The following is a 9,683-nucleotide window of genomic DNA, read 5'->3' as shown; positions in this document are numbered from 1 at the left end:
AAAAAAAAAAAAAAAAAAAAAGACAAGGTGGTATGAGCCCTATAGAGGACATTTCTGTCCTCTACAGGGCTCTAAAAATGAGCTGAAGGTTCAAACAAAATATCATCATCAAAAAATATCATCTATTTCTGCAGCACAACAGCAGGTGCATACTAACTGAAGGGCTCAGGAAAGAGGAATGTTTCCTGCTTCAGGACATGCTTTGTCCAAGAAGGACAGTTATAGCATCAGCTCAGTATTAGTTCTTAGACCATTCTAAGCCTATTCAGCTGAGATCTCATAAAATGAGAACGAAAGAAGTTGTCAGCAGCGATTTAAAAAGCTAGAGCAACAGTTTCTTCAAATGCACAACTGTGTGTGTTGCCCTATAGAGAGGAAACTGGTTGTCACGAACTCCATGTGCACAGGCGGGTCAGATGGAGCAAGCAGGGTACTGGAATACCTACCACGCCTGGGAATGTGGCACTGGCTCTTTCCTCTCACTTCTGCTTGCCAGACTTCCTACTGGTTGCACATGCTCTCTCCCTGCTCAGAATGGCATGTTTGTTTGCTCCAAACATTAGAGTAGGAAATTCATGGAAAACTTCAGTCTGAAAGTTGATTTTTCATGAGTATCTTAAAAGCAAAAAATAAAAGTGAAAAAATACATAGCATTTGCTGTGATTAATCTTAAAACATGCTAAGTTGCTATGATTGCCTAAAACACAGCTTTTCATTTCTGGTCTCTTTTTACTTGGAAGGCAGAGGAGGAAAGAATTAAAGCAAAAAAATCAGAGGTGGATAGAAGATAAATTAGCACAGTTGAAGATATCTTCAAACTGATTTTGAGATATCTGTTTTCTGATTAGCGTTTGCTTAAGAAAAGCAAAATTTTAAACTTATGTCTGATTTTAAATATGTGTGCGTGTATGGGTGATTATAGGCAAAAAAGAGATCATATTAAATACATAGACAAACATTGCATTTTTTTTTTTAAGAAAAGTGATTGGCACCAGACAGCTTTGCAGCAAGTGTGACTGCTTGCCAATGACCCTGCTACAGTTATTACAAGCAATTAAGTATTATGCCAAGTTCTCAAGGCATTTCACCTTATTAAGGATGATGGCAACACTGCAATTTTAACACTCCAATACTTGCACCTGACCCCTCAATTAACCTACTGCCCATAGCTGACATGAAAAAAACCCTAGCACATGAACACCATATGCATCTGTACATTTCTGAAAATGCAGCAAATTAGTTCTGAACAGGCAGTTTTAAAGCTGGACACAAGGCACATTTGCGTCTCTTGCTGAGAAATCAATTTCTCATAGGCGCAGCTGAGCTTACAGAATTACAGAATTAAGTTTGTTAACTGTTATGAGCTGCTTAATGCCCAGATAGAGAAAACTGAATCATCTGCAATTTTTATCTTTGTCAAAAAACCTTAATGTTTCTAGAATAAAGATTTAATTTCTGTATTTTTACAGATAAAATAATCTCCATTTTAACAGAATTTATATTTAACTTGTTTTTAAGACTTTGCTTTAGACAATATATTAGGAAAACTGAGAAGATTGATACACATTCATCTCAGTCTAGGCCAAATTTTGTCAACATTACTGCATATCCCGATCTGCCTACGCTGCAAGTAGCAAGAGATACTGCGCTGCTTTGTATATTCTAGCACACCACAGTAAGTTCATCCCTACTGTTACAGCTAGAACTCCAAATATAACTCCATACATCAGGAAGAGCTTTTCTGAAATCAATTCTAACGGCTTTGACCATAACTGTAATCAGATTTTGCTAAAAACTTTCGATACGCACAGTGCACACTATGGGAACATTATATGGTAAGGCAAAAATGGATCTTTGAGTCAGACACAAGCCTTCACACCCTACTCTGACAAAAGCTCCAAAGAGGAACCAGTCTTTTTTAAAACAAAGCCCACGTCCAATGTTAATCTTAGCGGTTCAAAATGAGTAATATGAATCTGCTCCTTCCCCTCCTCATCATTCCTCTTCCCCCAAAAGAGAGTAAGGCCACTAAGCAGTTCCTTTTCCTGATTTCTGCCCCCTGTGAAAGACAGCAACATATGTTTCACCTATACCTGAACAGGCAACAAGTCATTCACTTTCTGGGAGCACCAGATACAGTCCAAGGAGAGCCCAAAGCGCCTCTTATCTCCAGACTTACCATATACATACGTTACAATCCATAATGTGGTACATGAGAATGAAGTATAGATCACATGAAAGAGGACTGAAAAACACAACCAAACACCATCTCCATTACGAAACACACAAATGCACAAATTAGCAAAGCAACTAACTAGCACAGCAAGAAGCAGTGAAACGACTGGAAGGTGGGCAGCATATTTGTGTAGGTACTATATCATATCTGTATGTGCCAGAAATGTATGACCAGTCTACGTCACATTGGCACTTTTTAAGCTTGTACAGACAATGTATATATCACTGTTTGAAACAAGAAATTTCATACAAACAATTCATCAGAGCATTCATCAAACTCTCATTTCACAGGAACTGAACAAAACATTGGTACCTCTCATTCTTTTCCAGACTCAAAGATAAACACAATTCAGTATATCTTGGAGTCAAAGTGTCACTACCCATTGCAAGAACCAGCTATATGGTGAGACTTGATCATACTCACTCACTTTCAAGAACATTAGGAGACAAAGCAGAAAGGTTTGTGCAGGGAATTGCATAAATTTAAGATTAGCAGGCCAAAATACATATCTCACATAAGAAAGATAAGTGCTCACAAAGCACCAATAGACAGTGTTGAATGAAAGTTCTAGACGTGTTACTAAATGACTGCAGGCAAATCAACATTTACCCAACATAAGACTGCACTTGCTTCTCAGGCCTCCTCTACCAGAAGCATCAGCAGAGCAATCGCAATTCAAAGAGGAAGTGCACACTGGACATAAAGATGCATCAGAACAATTCAAGACATGGCAGTTCAAGACATGGCCAACGCAGATATATTTTGATTATTTCTAAACAAAAGCTGATGTGATAAAATCTCATGCATTTCTCAGACATATGTAGAAGTGAAGCAGTAGACAAAAAATAACTTGTTTGTGTGCTCTTGAACAGGCCTGTGAACACAGACTTAGGGTTACAAGCCAGGGCTCAGTTTTGGACATCAGTTTAGCTATGGTGGAACAAAACAGTCTCATGTTTATTATTTCAGTTCTCAAAGTCATGTAATTCCTGTATAAAACCTTAGCCCATTAAAAAAAGATATTAACTTTTATATCTAGAAACGTTCTCTCATTTTGTGCAAAAAATCATTTTGAAAATCCAATCAGCATCAGATCAGCCTCTTAAAAGGGTACTAAAAAACACCGACTAACTTGATATCTGTGCTTCGTCCTTTGCCATCTCCCCATTTGCTAGTTCTTTACTCACACAGTAATTATTATTCTAAAAGATCTTTTCCTGTTAAGAGATTAATCTCTCCTTGTGGCACTGCATGTGCCGCATTTCTCTAAAACCGATGCATTAGTTCTAAACACACGTCCTGTCTAGAAACATGGATTTTAAATAAAGAAGGTTAAACACTATCTGCTTGAAAGTGGGTAATGTTTAATACTTAAGAGTTCCACTTAAACGACTAGTATAGAGATTTCTTTTTTCTTTAAAAAAGAAGCAAGCTTCCACACTATTGATTTCAGATTAATAATCATCCAAATAATCATCCCTTCTACTCTCCTACAACAAGGTTCATGCATTTACTATTCGTAGTCATACGATACTACTTCTCACTTCAATGCAAGGATCCATTAGGTTTCTAATAAATCTCTCAAGTGTCACTTTCTTGAGAACACTAGAGCAACAGAATGCCAATTACCACACATTAGTGTTCCGAGTTTTAGTGCTTTACTTATTTTCCATTTCTATTTCTCATTATCCCCCTTCCTGGAAGCTGGGGCAGAGTATTTCATTCCCAAACGAATCTGGATTATTTTCAACCTCCATTTAAATTCTCACTGCATGCAGCTCTCTTTCCACCCTCCCACCTTACTCTTTCAACCTAAATGGCTGAAAAATACCTTTGCTATTTGTTTTCATTCCTAACACACTGCATTGGGCAATTAGCATTTCACCCCTAAAATTGAGTTCTTTGATTTTTGACCGATGTCTTCTTTCCCACATCCATACGTCTAATATTCTTTTGCATGTCAGTATTCTTCTGGCATATTTAGTTTCATTTCAGATTACCTTGCTTCAAAAAGAATTTCCATTTGAAATTTTAAGTCTCCCTTTCACTTGATTATCTGGGCTGCACGGCATATCTGGCTTCGTAAATCCTTAATTTCTCACTGTTTGCCCTTTTGAAATTAAGAACATTAAAGATGTATTACTGCTTATCAGTCTTTGTCAAACCAAATGAACACCTAAAGCCAAGACCTAGAAGTATTTTTTTCCATGATATTCTCCCTACTCCCTAAAATCAGGCTAAAATCAATTTTAAAAAAAGACTATATTGATTAAATGATAATCAGCATCTATCATGATTATTTGCAATTTTCCCCCATATCTAAAAGGCTAAAATTTCCCTAATACTGAGGGGAAAGTGTCATTCTAACTTTTTAGATCTGGCAAATCTGGCCCAAGTGATTTACATTTTCCATGAACTATCTCATCAGAACCTCCTCACTGTCTCATTCCTGACTTTACCGAACCCAAGTTGCCACATTACAAGCATATATTTTAGCTATATTTCTATTTTCCTCAAAAATCATCCCAGATGTCTGCCATTATTTCCCTTTGTTCACCATTCTTCAACATTTGGGTTCAAGCAGTTCAGGTTCCTCTGTCTTGCTATCTCCCCCATTGCCACACAAGTACTTCATTAGTGCCCTGCTGACCACAGCTGATTAACAATACAACCCATTCTTCAATGAAATTACTCACCTATCACCAATACAAACAACTTGCAATTTCCCTCGCTGCTTCTTCTATTATCCTTTTTTGCTGTATCACTTGCCTTTTGCCCATTTCTCATACTGTTCTATTCTTATGTACTCAGTTGGGGTTATAGATGCCATGACTTCTTCTAAAGTTTCATTTCAGACTTCTTAAGTTCACTGTCCTCATCCCAGGCAAGAGGGAATCTTAACTACTGAAAGGACTTCTTTCTTTTTATTTTGTAAATGCCTCTCACTAGCCAAATTATTATCTTAAAATTATGATCCTAGATGCATTCCTGTGCCCTGTGCCTCTCTTGTTTTCCTCATTTTAAGGAACAATTCCACACATATGTCTGACCCCTTGCTGGCATGAGCATCCTTCCTAATTTTATGCAATTAACTATTAGAAAATCACCACTTATCCAAAATGACAGCGGCTGTGAAAATATTTGTCTGGCTAGTGATACATTGCTGACAGGCTGCTACAGAAATAACCTGCTTTTCCATAACTATCTCACCACCTTAGCACCTCCCTAGTTTCCCCCTTCAACACACACTTTTCTTTTTAACTGGAGTTGTGCCAGTATAAAGACAACTTCCTTCTAAAGAAAGTGTTGACTTAGAGGTCTTTCAAAACACCGTTGCATCATGTCTTTCCATTAATAATATTTATACTAACATCAACAATAATAGCAGCAATCATTTATTTAAATATTGTATACTATAACTTTCAGTCCCTGCACAAAAGTCTCAGTTAATGTGAAGACAGTCAACATAAAAAAGACAAAAGACGTAACTTCAATGATGTTCAGGTTTTACTCTTTTCTAAATAAGAAGTGTCTATAACCCCTCTCAAAATTCCTTCTTTTTTTTTTTTTTTTATTCCAGCTTTCAAACAGCTTTCAGCAAAACATTAAGGATAACAATTTCACTAATTTGAAATTAGTCAAGGAGATCCTCATGACATTCTGTATTTTACTTGCATACAAATTGAAAAACATTAATTTTATGAGTCTCATACTGAAGTATTTAATTACAGGATGATATCATATTGAAACTTGTCTAACGCACTTTGCTTGAGGGTACAGGAGAATCGCTTCATTTCTAAGTGGGTTGTCAGAGTTCAAATAATTGTTATTTTTACATAATATAAAATGCCTTTTTTTTTAATTAAACTATAATGCAATTCATAACAGAGAGAGAAAAAAAATCACTTCAGCACAGTTTACTAGTAAGGAGCGTGTCACACTATGGCCACTATATGAAATTTTATTATTTTATCAGGCATAGTAGCCACCCAGTGGCTACTCAGTACTCAGACCGTCACTGATGTCTCCTTGAGTTAGGTATTTTTATTATGAGAAATGAGCAAATAAAGACCTCTTGTTAAAGAGCTCACTAAGTTTTTTTTTCCAGTACGCTTAAATATATTGAGTGGCGGGGAGAGGTGGTGGAAAGAAAGATGTATAAAAATAAGCACTTTTTCTAATTTGGTCAAATTGTTTTTTTTGTTTTGTTTTGTTTTACAGTTGGGTCTGGATTGTTGCTTTCTGCCTTTTTCTTTTCTCTTTTTTCTCCTTTTTAAATTAAAAAAATAAACTAGACTAGTTTGAGTGTCTCTAATACTTATTTGTGAAATATGTAGTAAGAGACTGTTAATATAAATATAAAAGCAGTTATAAACAAATCAAAACAAAAACTTTAAAAATAACCTTTTACAAAGGTGCCATGGGAATAGCGGATTGTTGTGGGGTTTTTTTGTTTGTTTATTTTTTTTAAGAAATTGGGATTCCATAATATAAAGAGAGGTCTGTACGTAAAGATAGGAACGACCCATGGATCATAAGAGATCCAATGGGCCTTGGACTTATGAATAAGAGAGAATTCTGTCCAGCTCTCCAAACTCCAATATAACCAGTAGTCTTGGCAAAAAACAGTTTCTCATAAATGCCTGAGGAGAAAAGAGTGACAACATCCTAAAATTCACAAGGGTACATTATATTTGTACATACACTCAGAAGTTTTCTTAAGATACAAATATTTTGTCCAATTTGTTCAACGTGTTGGGGACTAGATTCCTTTTTAAAAAATCTAGAGAGCTCCTTCCCCATCAATGGGTGTTAAAATTATCAACGAGTTTAGACAAAGAAAAAACCCTGTTTGAGGGTTGCAGTCTTTACTGTAATAAATAATGGAGGTTGTGCAACAGTTTCCAAATCCTGCTGTAACAAAAAGGAAATTTCTTCTAGCGCCCATTTCCTTGCATACAGGTGCCAAGGAAGGGCTGCACACCTGAAAGCTTGTCCGTTTTCGCAACCATATCCATTTAGTTTGAACAGTTACTCTATCCACTTGAAAGTTTTGCCTCAGAGGTGCCCTTAAACATTGACAGCCTTAACAACATTGGTACATTTTAGATACTTTGATATTTAAAAATATATACAACCATAGAGAAATACAAATAATAAAATTCGGTTATGAAAGGCCAAAGTATGAACTTCATTCAGTTTCTTCCCACTCCTGCTTTTCTAAATATCCTGCTGAATTGCCTCTCTGCAATTTATGTTTATACTTTAGTATGGTCTACACGTATAAGGAAAGTTTCAATAATGAGGAAAATCTTTGCAATATTTACAGAGTATATCAGATAAAAATGCCTTTCTCTGAAAAATGAAGTCGATTATCAGCAGAGGAGAAATGACAGATCACAGGAGATGGCAAGAAACCAACATATTCCGGTCTGCACCAGCAGCAGCTTCTGCTGCATGTACATGCCCAGGTTGGAAGATGGGCCCTTTTGTCACAGAAGCTCCCTCCAACTTCTGCTATATACATTGGGAGTGCAAGATCTGGAAACCACTACAGTGTTCCTACTTCGGTTTAAAGAGTGCCAATCTTTGATATTCCTGTACATCAAATATATTTTATTGAATCATTCCTAAAGCCATTTTTTTTCTGTATTGTAAAATATTGTAATGTTTTTCTGTATTATCGTACTATTACCTGGCTCTCCAATTGTCTGCCTTGTGCTTTCAGAAGACTGACACATCTTTCATCAAAACTTTCACTCATTAGTTCTTCTGTAAGTTGCTTATTGCGACTTCTAGAAAAAAAAATACACTGTTAAATATTAATTAAAAGATAAAAGCTAACCATCAAACTAATTATTTTATATCTTTTACCAAAGGTCAAAATTTCTGTTCGAGCTAGGCCTGACTATCACGTTCAGTGCCCAGGATAGGCACATACAGCGAGGCGAGGGCTGCAGCTTCCCCGAGAACCCTACAGGGCCAAGTATTAGCACTTCCATTTCACCATGCCCACCTTTTGCAAGTGCCAAGCTGAAGAAGCGACCCTGATGACACATCATTCATTTATTTGCTGCTTTGTTTCTGGAAAGCAAAGGGAAAGCCAGCCACAAGCTGCTTGCTCTCTTCTACATCACCCTCCTGTTTCCTGGGTTTCTTCCCTCCCTCTCCTCAGTTATTGTCCCAACTTTAAATTGATCTTTGTACTTACATTCCTTTCTCTTTGTTGAAAGTCTAGCCACTTTTACTGGCTCCTGATGAGTCCACTCCTTGTGATGAGACCACAAGAGTGCTGCAACCAATCTGCTTCTAAACTTTCTATGTTATTAAAGTACTATTGCCCTTTCTTTTGTTCAGAGAGATCATTAGCAGCAGCTGGAGCCATCAAAATCAATTTGAGAATGTTGATGCACTTAAAAAGAAAAAATAAACACATCCATTCATTTTCATATATGAGCAATTTTACATTAAATCTTAAAAAAAAAAGGCTCCTAAGCTAAACTTTCTTCATGTTAAATCTAACAGCCCAAGTCTTCAGAACTAATACTGAAACGTTCAGCTACATATCTGAAGCTGGCAATGGAAAGCCTAGTGACACACTTGCACCCTTCAGAGACACAGCTTTTATGTACCCTTCCACAGCAGCAGTCTGGCTGTAATATAGCTATGCTAGACAGCATCATCCTCAATCACATCCTGGTATTTCAGGGAGCTTGATAGCTAAAAAAGATTTTTTTTTCCAGTCATAAAGTCATAATGAATACACAGTTTAATCCATTTAAAGTATTTTTGCATCAAATTAAGTGACTTAACCATTTACTTTCTGCTGAGAAACTTCAGAAATGAGTGAAGCGTATGCAGAACTGTAAACTAGTCTGAACCCATTCCCAATGCCCATGTTCTAGACCTAAAGAACCACAAAGTGATTTGGGGCAACTCTGTAAATTCTAGTAACAGGTTACAAACCTATCCGTATAATCTCCCAGGATGTACCCAAAGAGTCACAGTTGATTTTTGAAGAATTATTGCTAGGTATACAGACTATGGTTTTTATTCTGCTTATAGAACAGTAAGGTCCTGAACATTTGCAGCCTGTAATTCGTCATATAAAGTTACACTCAGGTTGACAAGCTGATTTACTGAATATCTTCTCCATACTGACTACAGACCATACACAAAGAGTTAATGAAACCATTTGAGTTAATGAAAACATTTGAGTTTCTCCCATGTTGTCACCCACAGGTGGAAGAAGGCAGCAACTAACATATCTACCTCTGTTCAGTCTGAAACTATTTACTTAGTGATTTACCGCTCATCTTAACATATTGAGTTCTACCTTCTAGTAAATTCAGATATGCTCTTATATTGTTAACATGTGCATAATGTCTTTGTCCATTTTAATTGTCTCTCAGTATGTATCAGTTTTCATTATGGGACCCAGGACCAG

The 9,683-nt window shown here is 36.6% G+C and overlaps 1 long non-coding RNA gene across 1 annotated transcript; it reads right to left on the bottom strand.

Moving 5' to 3' along the window:
• Window positions 1-585: 585 nt before the first annotated feature.
• Window positions 586-8,644, bottom strand: LOC112951435. Its single transcript, XR_003250209.1, has 3 exons — window positions 8,448-8,644; window positions 7,932-8,031; window positions 586-615 (listed from the first exon to the last, which is right to left on the bottom strand). It is a non-coding gene; the product is annotated as an uncharacterized LOC112951435 (long non-coding RNA).
• Window positions 8,645-9,683: the final 1,039 nt, after the last annotated feature.

The sequence above is a fragment of the Nothoprocta perdicaria genome, unplaced genomic scaffold (assembly GCF_003342845.1).
Source record: "Nothoprocta perdicaria isolate Ctin4 unplaced genomic scaffold, notPer1 scaffold_35, whole genome shotgun sequence".
NCBI lineage: Eukaryota > Metazoa > Chordata > Aves > Tinamiformes > Tinamidae > Nothoprocta > Nothoprocta perdicaria.
The sequence above is the reverse complement of the archived record's forward strand: the minus strand, read 5'-3'. Positions and strand labels throughout refer to the sequence as shown.